This window comes from Ornithodoros turicata, chromosome 9 (genome assembly GCF_037126465.1).
Source record: "Ornithodoros turicata isolate Travis chromosome 9, ASM3712646v1, whole genome shotgun sequence".
NCBI lineage: Eukaryota > Metazoa > Arthropoda > Arachnida > Ixodida > Argasidae > Ornithodoros > Ornithodoros turicata.
Genome location: NC_088209.1, coordinates 42861383 through 42875068, shown reverse-complemented (window position 1 = coordinate 42875068; position 13686 = coordinate 42861383).

Here is a 13686-nt window from a genome sequence, read left to right as displayed (position 1 = left end):
ACACCTCCTGCCTTTCACCTCCCGCTATGAAGCTACCCCCTGACTCTTAACCACCCATTACCCACGCTACCCCCTGTCGCTGGAGCCCGTGTTAGTCCCCACCACCCACAACAGCTACCCCCGCACAGGGACCCACCCATTAGCTACCCAGCTGAATAACCTGGCTACCCTAGGTTTCGAACCTGCAGCGTTCCGGGAGTGTTAATTTTGAAGCTTCCACCCTACCACCTGAGCTACCCACCCACACTTTCCAAAATCTTGCAGCTTCTAGTTGTATTACGAAGAAGTCTTTGGTGCATCCAACAGATGGAGTGCTTTCTGAACTGTATGTGCTTCGCAAGACTTTCCTCGCAGACGTTTGTCAGCTTTTATCATCTGACGCAAATTTACGTTTTCACTACGAAACGAATTTTGCTTGTCGTTTATTTTTACGTTCCGTTTACGTTTACATTGCGGGCTTGATTGCAGGTTACAGGCTTCATCACAGGGTTATTCAAGACATCGGCAACTATCGCGTCCAACACGAACATGCAGGTCCACCATGGACGAAGCCCCTAGTCTGGGCAACGCAGATGCACAAACACAGGCGACGTGCAGACAAAGCGAGGTGCTGTCGATGGAGTCCGTCCACCGGCTGGTCTGCATTTACGCCAGCATCTATCATACGTGCAGGGACGCAGTACATGATATTTCAAAGACACCACAAATGTATCAAAGACAACATTTAAAACTATGTAATTGCTGCCCAAGCAGCAACATTCACCTCGGCCCTGGACTTCACAGAAGCGGCGGTTCCGTATTAAGTTTCATGGACAAACATTCGCAGCAATACTATGACTATGCACTGCTATTAGAATAAGGAAGTACCTGTTGTTCAACAGACTCGTCCCCCCCCCCCACATCTCAACCTCACACACGCATAACTTAACATTACTATCAATCAATCAATTACTATCAATAGCTTACAAGTGGGACATGAAGCCTAACTAAGAGACCGTACGCTTGAGAGCACACATGCCTCTAGTTGTGTCTGCTAACTGAACCGTGGGTGCCAGCAAAAGCCCTGTACTTACGTTTGCAGCGGTATGTAGGTGCCGACACACGACCAAATGTCGTGAGACAGCTTGTCGCGTCTATATGGACGTATAGCTGGAGTGGCGGTACGTGAGCTGGCGTCCCAGTATAGCTGTCGGTAAAGACTTGTGTCTACACTTGCCAAGGAACGTCACAATCTGGTAGACAATCCGACCCTTCACCATCCTGAAGTTTGCGTAGAAGTCCACCCACAGGCCACATCGAAAGACGATCAGGAGCCATGTTGAGGGCAATCATGTCCTTCGCACACTTCACCGTGTGACGAATTTCAGGGCATCGCGTAACCACAAGCTTTTATGCTAGTAGTAGCTACCATGCAGTGTGAAGGTGTAACATGTGTAAGAACGAAGGTACGAGAAAAACGAGCAAATGTATATTTCACAAATTACACTTCAATTACAGTACAATTAGAAAAAAAAGAAGTAACTCTACACAGATACAGGCGCACCTCTCAAAACACAAGAGCAAAGCACAGAGAAGCTGACTGAGTTTGTGTTGTGTTGTCTGCGTTGGTTATGCTCTGGTGATGAGCAAGTAATTCACACATTGCACCATTTGCCCAACAGCAAATATCGTCCGATGGTATGGAAGCATGAAGCTTCGTAAGGTGCTGCAAACAAACTCATCGAGGAATCAAACAGCAAAGGCGAAGACCAATGGAAAATGAATGAATGAATGAACCAATGAACGAATAAGAACTGCCCAAACCACGACCAACAAAGGACTAACAAGTCAATCAGAAAGGGGAGAGGAGTAGGACCCAGTTACACCACGACGGAAGATTAGTAGGTACTACCAATGTAACCATTCGTGAGCAGACGTGTATCAAGAGTTCAAAAGTTGTTTAAGTGTGTTACCCTTATCCCTTTATGGGAAGCAAGCCAAATAGACCCTAAACCACAAAAAGTACAACCATGTACATCACCACCATCATCATCATTATCACGTGTCAAATGCGACGATATCCTTGACGAGTCACGCTCGCTGACCTTTCACAAACTGCAATCCTTCGGATTCCTTGAGATCGTGGTATTCCGGGTCCCGTCCGTCATCCCAGCACTCTGAAATACATCATGTGTCAGGACAACGTTTCAGCACATCAATGTGGTGAAAAATCAACATGAAGGCAGCCGGCTTAGCAAAGGGTGTTCAAACCTATCCCAAACCGTACTTTGAAAGAGGGAAAGTTAGGTTGAACTCTCCAATGTAAAGTTTCCGTAGAGTCCCTCCAAAAATATTTTCCTGGCGATTTAGCTGCACTGTTCGATTATTTCAAGGTTGCGAGAGCTCACGCGCGTGACGGCAGCCAGATTTTATCAATGGGTAAGTTGTTTACAGGCAAATGCACGAGAATTCTCCACAGCAAAAGTGAAAGTGCCAAAGTAAAAGTTCTCGCAGGCTTTCCCCAGCAGACAAACTTGTACGTCAGACCTGACTGAACTAAATTCGTCACGCTTACGGAATCGTGTTGTCTGAACACCATTTATTTCTTTATAACACGCTAATATGTGTAAATGTGTGTACCTTTTCCGCCTTGGGACACAGCCTCAGGTCCTCCTGACGTACGTCAGCGTGGATAAGAACGAGGAAGAAACCACCACAGGATCAAGAAACAGAAGGCGTACCAGTGTAGCGGGCGTCCATTCACACCTGCAACAAACATCAGTGGTTAAAATAGTGACCGTTCCTGTTGTTGTTTCCACTTATTGAGACGCAACAGGGCTCGTCAAGGATGCTAAAAAAGGTTGATGATCGTCAAACATGAAGAACAGAAGAAACAACAAGCCTTGGAAGTCCGTTTGGCTTGGTAACAACGCATGACCAATCAGCCGTGCACGACCTGCGGAGAAATGGCAAGCAAGACTAACAGGAAGAACAGTAACCTGTGCTTTTAGTGCCTTCAGTCATGAGTAGACAGCTGGGACAGTCATGCCAAAGGGGACATCCATACGATACAGGCATCAGCAGCTGAGGAACACTCCAGCGGCTGGTTCGAGAGCGTCGTACGTGCACTGTCCCAGAGCAGGACCTACAGAAATCGACAAGGGGAGCACGGACCAGGAAGAATAGCAACATGTGGTATCACCTGTTCGTGTTTTCAATCACTAGGACACAGCTGGGACAGTCATGCCAAAGGAACATCCATTCGAGACAGGCATCAGCAGATGACGAACACTCCAGAGGCTGGTTCGAGGACGTCGTAGGAGCACTGTCACAGAGCAGGACCTACAGAAATCGACAAGGGGAGCACGGACCAGGAAGAATAGCAACATGTGGTGTCACCTGTTCGTGTTTTCAATCACTAGGACACAGCTGGGACAGTCATGCCAAAGGAACATCCATTCGAGACAGGCATCAGCAAGTGACGAACACCCCAGCGGCTGGTTCGAGGACGTCGTAGGAGCGCTGTCCCAGAGCAGGACCTACAGAAATCGACAAGGGGAGCACGGACCAGGAAGAATAGCAACATGTGGTATCACCTGTTCGTGTTTTCAATCACTAGGACACAGCTGGGACAGTCATGCCAAAGGAACATCCATTCGAGACAGGCATCAGCAGCTGACGAACACTCCAGAGGCTGGTTCGAGGACGACGTAGGAGGGCTGTCACAGAGCAGGACCTACAGAAATCGACAAGGGGAGCACGGACCAGGAAGAATAGCAACATGTGGTATCACCTGTTCGTGTTTTCAATAACTAGGACACAGCTGGGACAGTCATGCCAAAGGAACATCCATTCGAGACAGGCATCAGCAGATGACGAACACTCCAGAGGCTGGTTCGAGGACGTCGTAGGAGCACTGTCACAGAGCAGGACCTACAGAAATCGACAAGGGGAGCACGGACCAGGAAGAATAGCAACATGTGGTATCACCTGTTCGTGTTTTCAATCACTAGGACACAGCTGGGACAGTCATGCCAAAGGAACATCCATTCGAGACAGGCATCAGCAGCTGACGAACACTCCAGAGGCTGGTTCGAGGACGACGTAGGAGGGCTGTCACAGAGCAGGACCTACAGAAATCGACAAGGGGAGCACGGACCAGGAAGAATAGCAACATGTGGTATCACCTGTTCGTGTTTTCAATAACTAGGACACAGCTGGGACAGTCATGCCAAAGGAACATCCATTCGAGACAGGCATCAGCAGATGACGAACACTCCAGAGGCTGGTTCGAGGACGTCGTAGGAGCACTGTCACAGAGCAGGACCTACAGAAATCGACAAGGGGAGCACGGACCAGGAAGAATAGCAACATGTGGTATCACCTGTTCGTGTTTTCAATCACTAGGGCACAGCTGGGACAGTCATGCCAAAGGAACATCCATTCGAGACAGGCATCAGCAAGTGACGAACACCCCAGCGGCTGGTTCGAGGACGTCGTAGGAGCGCTGTCACAGAGCAGGACCTACAGAAATCGACAAGGGGAGCACGGACCAGGAAGAATAGCAACATGTGGTATCACCTGTTCGTGTTTTCAATCACTAGGACACAGCTGGGACAGTCATGCCAAAGGAACATCCATTCGAGACAGGCATCAGCAGATGACGAACACTCCAGAGGCTGGTTCGAGGACGTCGTAGGAGCACTGTCACAGAGCAGGACCTACAGAAATCGACAAGGGGAGCACGGACCAGGAAGAATAGCAACATGTGGTATCACCTGTTCGTGTTTTCAATCACTAGGGCACAGCTGGGACAGTCATGCCAAAGGAACATCCATTCGAGACAGGCATCAGCAGCTGACGAACACTCCAGAGGCTGGTTCGAGGACGACGTAGGAGGGCTGTCACAGAGCAGGACCTACAGAAATCGACAAGGGGAGCACGGACCAGGAAGAATAGCAACATGTGGTATCACCTGTTCGTGTTTTCAATCACTAGGACACAGCTGGGACAGTCATGCCAAAGGAACATCCATTCGAGACAGGCATCAGCAGCTGACGAACACTCCAGAGGCTGGTTCGAGGACGACGTAGGAGGGCTGTCACAGAGCAGGACCTACAGAAATCGACAAGGGGAGCACGGACCAGGAAGAATAGCAACATGTGGTATCACCTGTTCGTGTTTTCAATAACTAGGACACAGCTGGGACAGTCATGCCAAAGGAACATCCATTCGAGACAGGCATCAGCAAGTGACGAACACCCCAGCGGCTGGTTCGAGGACGTCGTAGGAGCGCTGTCACAGAGCAGGACCTACAGAAATCGACAAGGGGAGCACGGACCAGGAAGAATAGCAACATGTGGTATCACCTGTTCGTGTTTTCAATCACTAGGACACAGCTGGGACAGTCATGCCAAAGGAACATCCATTCGAGACAGGCATCAGCAGATGACGAACACTCCAGAGGCTGGTTCGAGGACGTCGTAGGAGCACTGTCACAGAGCAGGACCTACAGAAATCGACAAGGGGAGCACGGACCAGGAAGAATAGCAACATGTGGTATCACCTGTTCGTGTTTTCAATCACTAGGGCACAGCTGGGACAGTCATGCCAAAGGAACATCCATTCGAGACAGGCATCAGCAGCTGACGAACACTCCAAAGGCTGGTTCGAGGACGTCGTAGGAGCACTGTCACAGAGCAGGACCTACAGAAATCGACAAGGGGAGCACGGACCAGGAAGAATAGCAACATGTGGTATCACCTGTTCGTGTTTTCAATCACTAGGGCACAGCTGGGACAGTCATGCCAAAGGAACATCCATTCGAGACAGGCATCAGCAGCTGACGAACACTCCAAAGGCTGGTTCGAGGACGTCGTAGGAGCGCTGTCACAGAGCAGGACCTACAGAAATCGACAAGGGGAGCACGGACCAGGAAGAATAGCAACATGTGGTATCACCTGTTCGTGTTTTCAATCACTAGGACACAGCTGGGACAGTCATGCCAAAGGAACATCCATTCGAGACAGGCATCAGCAGATGACGAACACTCCAGAGGCTGGTTCGAGGACGTCGTAGGAGCACTGTCACAGAGCAGGACCTACAGAAATCGACAAGGGGAGCACGGACCAGGAAGAATAGCAACATGTGGTATCACCTGTTCGTGTTTTCAATAACTAGGACACAGCTGGGACAGTCATGCCAAAGGAACATCCATTCGAGACAGGCATCAGCAAGTGACGAACACCCCAGCGGCTGGTTCGAGGACGTCGTAGGAGCGCTGTCACAGAGCAGGACCTACAGAAATCGACAAGGGGAACACGGACCAGGAAGAATAGCAACATGTGGTATCACCTGTTCGTGTTTTCAATCACTAGGACACAGCTGGGACAGTCATGCCAAAGGAACATCCATTCGAGACAGGCATCAGCAGATGACGAACACTCCAGAGGCTGGTTCGAGGACGTCGTAGGAGCACTGTCACAGAGCAGGACCTACAGAAATCGACAAGGGGAGCACGGACCAGGAAGAATAGCAACATGTGGTATCACCTGTTCGTGTTTTCAATCACTAGGGCACAGCTGGGACAGTCATGCCAAAGGAACATCCATTCGAGACAGGCATCAGCAGCTGACGAACACTCCAAAGGCTGGTTCGAGGACGTCGTAGGAGCACTGTCACAGAGCAGGACCTACAGAAATCGACAAGGGGAGCACGGACCAGGAAGAATAGCAACATGTGGTATCACCTGTTCGTGTTTTCAATCACTAGGACACCGCTGGGACAGTCGTGCCAAATGAACATCCATTCGAGACAGGCATCAGCAGCTGACGAACACTCCAGAGGCTGGTTCGAGGACGTCGTAGGAGCACTGTCACAGAGCAGGACCTACAGAAATCGACAAGGGGAGCACGGACCAGGAAGAATAGCAACATGTGGTATCACCTGTTCGTGTTTTCAATCACTAGGACACAGCTGGGACAGTCGTGCCAAATGAACATCCATTCGAGACAGGCATCAGCAGCTGACGAACACTCCAGCGGCTGGTTCGAGGACGTCGTAGGAGCACTGTCACAGAGCAGGACCTACAGAAATCGACAAGGGGAGCACGGACCAGGAAGAATAGCAACATGTGGTATCACCTGTTCGTGTTTTCAATCACTAGGACACAGCTGGGACAGTCGTGCCAAATGAACATCCATTCGAGACGGGCATCAGCAGCTGACGAACACCCCTGAGGCTGGTTCGAGGACGTCGTAGGAGCACTGTCACAGAGCAGGACCTATAGAAACCGACAAGGGGAGCACGGACCAGCAACATGTGGTATCACCTGTTCGTGTTTTCAATCACTAGGACACAGCTGGGACAGTCGTGCCAAATGAACATCCATTCGAGACAGGCATCAGCAGCTGACGAACACTCCAGAGGCTGGTTCGAGGACGTCGTAGGAGCACTGTCACAGAGCAGGACCTACAGAAATCGACAAGGGGAGCACGGACCAGGAAGAATAGCAACATGTGGTATCACCTGTTCGTGTTTTCAATCACTAGGACACAGCTGGGACAGTCGTGCCAAATGAACATCCATTCGAGACAGGCATCAGCAGCTGGCGAACACCCCTGAGGCTGGTTCGAGGACGTCGTAGGAGCACTGTCACAGAGCAGGACCTATAGAAATCGACAAGGGGAGCACGGACGAGGAAGAATAGCAACATGTGGTATCACGGACCAGGAAGAATAGCAACATGTGGTATCACCTGTTCGTGTTTTCAATCACTAGGACACAGCTGGGACAGTCATGCCAAAGGAACATCCATTCGAGACGGGCATCAGCAGCTGACGAACACCCCTGAGGCTGGTTCGAGGACGTCGTAGGAGCACTGTCACAGAGCAGGACCTACAGAAATCGACAAGGGGAGCACGGACCAGGAAGAATAGCAACATGTGGTATCACCTGTTCGTGTTTTCAATCACTAGGGCACAGCTGGGACAGTCATGCCAAAGGAACATCCATTCGAGACAGGCATCAGCAGCTGACGAACACTCCAGAGGCTGGTTCGAGGACGTCGTAGGAGCACTGTCACAGAGCAGGACCTACAGAAATCGACAAGGGGAGCACGGACCAGGAAGAATAGCAACATGTGGTATCACCTGTTCGTGTTTTCAATCACTAGGACACAGCTGGGACAGTCGTGCCAAATGAACATCCATTCGAGACAGGCATCAGCAGCTAACGAACACTCCAGCGGCTGGTTCGAGGACGTCGTAGGAGCACTGTCACAGAGCAGGACCTACAGAAATCGACAAGGGGAGCACGGACCAGGAAGAATAGCAACATGTGGTATCACCTGTTCGTGTTTTCAATCACTAGGACACAGCTGGGACAGTCGTGCCAAATGAACATCCATTCGAGACAGGCATCAGTAGCTAACGAACACTCCAGAGGCTGGTTCGAGGACGTCGTAGGAGCACTGTCACAGAGCAGGACCTACAGAAATCGACAAGGGGAGCACGGACCAGGAAGAATAGCAACATGTGGTATCACCTGTTCGTGTTTTCAATCACTAGGACACAGCTGGGACAGTCGTGCCAAATGAACATCCATTCGAGACAGGCATCAGCAGCTAACGAACACTCCAGAGGCTGGTTCGAGGACGTCGTAGGAGCACTGTCACAGAGCAGGACCTACAGAAATCGACAAGGGGAGCACGGACCAGGAAGAATAGCAACATGTGGTATCACCTGTTCGTGTTTTCAATCACTAGGACACAGCTGGGACAGTCGTGTCAAATGAACATCCATTCGAGACGGGCATCAGCAGCTGACGAACACCCCTGAGGCTGGTTCGAGGACGTCGTAGGAGCACTGTCACAGAGCAGGACCTATAGAAATCGACAAGGGGAGCACGGACGAGGAAGAATAGCAACATGTGGTATCACGGACCAGGAAGAATAGCAACATGTGGTATCACCTGTTCGTGTTTTCAATCACTAGGACACAGCTGGGACAGTCGTGCCAAATGAACATCCATTCGAGACAGGCATCAGCAGCTAACGAACACTCCAGCGGCTGGTTCGAGGACGTCGTAGGAGCACTGTCACAGAGCAGGACCTACAGAAATCGACAAGGGGAGCACGGACCAGGAAGAATAGCAACATGTGGTATCACCTGTTCGTGTTTTCAATCACTAGGACACAGCTGGGACAGTCGTGTCAAATGAACATCCATTCGAGACGGGCATCAGCAGCTGACGAACACCCCTGAGGCTGGTTCGAGGACGTCGTAGGAGCACTGTCACAGAGCAGGACCTATAGAAATCGACAAGGGGAGCACGGACGAGGAAGAATAGCAACATGTGGTATCACGGACCAGGAAGAATAGCAACATGTGGTATCACCTGTTCGTGTTTTCAATCACTAGGACACAGCTGGGACAGTCATGCCAAAGGAACATCCATTCGAGACGGGCATCAGCAGCTGACGAACACCCCTGAGGCTGGTTCGAGGACGTCGTAGGAGCACTGTCACAGAGCAGGACCTATAGAAACCGACAAGGGGAGCACGGACCAGGAAGAATAGCAACATGTGGTATCACCTGTTCGTGTTTTCAATCACTAGGACACAGCTGGGACAGTCATGCCAAAGGAACATCCATTCGAGACAGGCATCAGCAGCTGACGAACACCCCTGAGGCTGGTTCAAGGACGTCGTAGGAGCACTGTCACAGAGCAGGACCTACAGAAATCGACAAGGGGACCAGGAAAAATAGCAACCTGTGGCATCACCTGTTCGTGCTTTCAGTAAATGAAGGTCAGCAGGGGTTGCTACTAGTCATGACTGCTACTGCTGAGATGGCAATGAGAAACTGTAGATATGCCTATCACTCCTATCATGTGGATGCAATAATTGAATGGGAAAACTACGCGAAACCCGCGCCATATTAACAGAAAGAGCAACCGCTACATCGAGAAGAGCTACGGCGCAGTCTGATAATGCAACACAAAGAATAAATCGCCTTGATTACTCTTACAAATCATGAAGGACAAATTAGGAGGCATGATCATACAGGCCATGCCCTGCTGGCCTGTTAAAATCAACGTTAGCAGGCTAGCAGATTACAACAAGCGAGTCAACGAACTACGCACAATATAACGTTACCTAACTCACTCAACTTTGATGTGGCCAATATAAATTCCTACATATCAGTGCCTTGCTCAGCGGGCGCATACGATGCTAGGCTTAGACTATACGGATATCCAGTCAGATTCTGAAGCTGAATAAGTGATGAAAACCTCCACCGACCACTAGGTCCACGGCTCTGCAGATACACCAGGATTAAAATGCACTAAGTTAACAAGAAAACCAATACACCCACTTTATAAAGCGCCGTATGCAATGGGCGGAGAGTCAACCTGTCTCCCTCCGGCTGTGCTCGGTTGCTAAGCCTCCATCTTAGAAGAAAGCTTCATTCGGGAAATTTCCGTAAAACGCGTCACATGAAACATTTATTTCTTCACTAAAATGTACAATAATTTGTATTTTGCCTATTTCTTTGAATGCACCGTCCATTCAGGCGAACATTAGGAGTCGACAATCTTTGCAACAGTGCGCCACGCCCACTTACCTGAATGTGCCACAAAGATATGGTTACCGCGCGGCTCCCATGTAAACCCGTTTAATTCCACAGAGAATTAACCAGAATCGAGCACGCATGGTGACATCCGTTGTCGCTGACGGCCACCGTCAGGAAGAGTATAGGACTAGACATACTGCGCAGGCCTTTCTTTTCGCTCAGTGTCTGCCACTGATAACACGCTGCATGATATCAAGTGAAGGTGGTATCTCGTATTAAAACCGATATAAAAAAACAGTGCCGGGGTGAGACGAGGACGAAAGAAAAGGAAAGATAAACAGACATACTGAACTCGTGCCACTGTTTGCCTTTTCTTTCATACATACTCCGTATACCCTGTGGATACGCCGGTGCTTACCAGGGTGCGTTGACTACTACTATGGTTACTATGGTTGTCGACAGCCAACCATGTATGGTAAACGTCGACAAACTTTTCCCCAGCATGCAAGAGCCGGCGAACTCCCAGCGGGCAAAAATTTCGAGGTCACAAGCTAGGTCCAAACTGCAACGAAAAAGAAATGAAACAATCGCACACCATACATGTTGCATAACCGTGATGAGGTTGTTGAAATGATGGCAGAATTCAGTATATATACAGTATTCACTACACATACATACAGCTGAATAGTATACATTCAGAAACAGTACATTCAGTATACATTATGAAATTTGAGCCTTTAGTGTGTTTTCTGTTTTCAGGTTCTAGTTTCTGTTCACCAGGGGTGAAAAAATCTAGTGAAACCGCATACTATACAGATTGCATAACCGTGGTGAAGATTCTTGAAATGACGCCGCGGCCAGTTACCGGATGAGGCAACTAACCGGGGGGGGACCCCGTCATCGGCGGCCCCGTGGGGTCTTACTTAACACCCCACGGGGCATCCTCGGGCGCACTCCCGCCAGACCTCCTCCTATCTTACCCACCCACTTCCTAGTCTACTTCCTGTCACCCCTTTAGCCCCCCTTACAGCTAGCCCTCACACTTTTACCCAGAATCTACCCCCGAACCTTAAACAGAGAGATCCCGTTTCGAACCAGGGTCTTTCTGTGCAGAAGGCAAACGCCGAACCCACTGAGCTACCCACCCACGAGTACAAGCTTGACAGGAATCGCTTATCAAACGAGCATTTATTGATACGGGAATACTTGCACGATATCAGTACTTTCTATTTTTCCATTTCTTTTTTTTTTCGCTAAATGGTAACGCTCTTTTTGTTTTTTACGGTCAAAGGTAAAGGTATTTGTTTCTTCAGACTTTCCCGTTTCGTGTCCGTTGCTTAATCCTGGAACGATGTAATTATCAGGCCGCCATAGTCAATAACAGGTGAGGCTACCGAATGTGTCACCCCGCATAGAAAAGTACCATCCCAGAATTTTCGTAGGCCATAATCATGTTCTAGGCCAAGATATGATGCGTTCAGGGGCTGACGTTCATTTTCAAAGGGGTCGTAGTCAAAATCGTACACTACGACACATGAATTTCTCAAACGTTCGTCCGTACAACACACCGCTCTCAGCTGCAAATTGCAGCCTCTGGTTGTCGGTTATATATTCATCCCATATCTTAAACGCTGCACATTTGAGTGAAAGCCACTCGACCATTTCCCGGTGCAATATGGCTAGAATTCCAGGTTATACACAGTCCAGTACAGTACAATACTGCCACTGTTCCACGGGTGTGTGTGCTGCTTCTTCGTTGCACGAAAGACCACAGTGGCACTGAAGCACGCTTTGACCCTCACATCATCTGGCAGGTAATCAACGAAGAAGTTGAACATCATCGTGTCTAACAGTGGAGTGGAGCTGGTAATGGGGGCAACTTGTCCCAACTTGAACATTGTTCGCGTATGCGCCAGGTGTTTGGACAGAGCAGTCGTGGTCCTCTTGGCTTCCGCACTCGTCTCCAGGATAGTTCCAGTCTATATTGATGCCGTCCAAGTGGTGGTCCAGATGACCTCGGCAACGGGACGAGATAGGAGCCCAGTAGTCCTGCCGAGCATCGAAAAATGTACGCTGTCCTGCTTGTACCGAGGGATGATGACCATTCTGCCATGCCTGACGGACATAGTGGCAAAGATCACTGGGAATGTTAAGGGGCAAGAACTTGAAGTGATGGTGGAATTATAGTAGATACAACGTTCTATATCGGGAAGGAGCAGGCAAAGCAGTAAGATTGGACATCCGCAATGTTGATCATCTCTCCGCAGTGCTGAGGGACTTTAGCTGTAGAAGCGGCTGTGGTGGACGCTGAGGAAGACTCAACTGTGGACGTTGTTTGTTTAAGAGGTGAAGAGAGGTTGGTTGGTGAGGACGGTAGGGCGGCTGTCGTGTTTCGCTCGACGCTGAACTTGACGTGCACGGGTTTCGGCATAAACTGCAGGATAACGAGCCCCAGAGGAAGTACTAACCAGATGCACATGGATGTAGTGTGGATGTGGCTCTTCGTAGATCTCTTCAGCCGTTGTCCAGCCGTTGATTGAATATAATCGGTGGTGACGCAGTCTAGGCGGAAGTCGCCGCTGGAGTGCTTCTGGCGCTCCGGACTCAGGGACTCCGGGTCCTCAGAGACTGACTATATTGGGGGCCACGGAACGGGAACGCTGATTGAATCACGATTGTGATGTAGTTACGCAGATAGAGTTCGTAGTTATTGCGCATCTTCGCACGTGGATGCATATATATTTACCCTAATGGTAAAACCTCTAGAACAATGACTGTAAAACAACCAGAAGCATGCCACAATGTGCGATAGCGTACTCAACACCTCCCCTTCCTGGTACGTAAGTAAATTCCATAATGCCACAGAACAGTTCTATACGTTGATCTTGTTGCACGTACTGTGCAACAAGACACACTGCATGGCACTCATTGCGCATGCATATCGACGCACCAATGTTGGATACGAGGGGTGACCCACAAACGCAGGGATCTCCATTAGGGACCTCCCGATGACGTCCATCAGGTGGCGCCGTTCAAAAGCCACGATTAAATGTCACAATAAAGTTGTGACATTTAATGTAACATTTATGACAACCCGAGTATAGATCGACGTATACAGGTATACAGCAAAACAGAA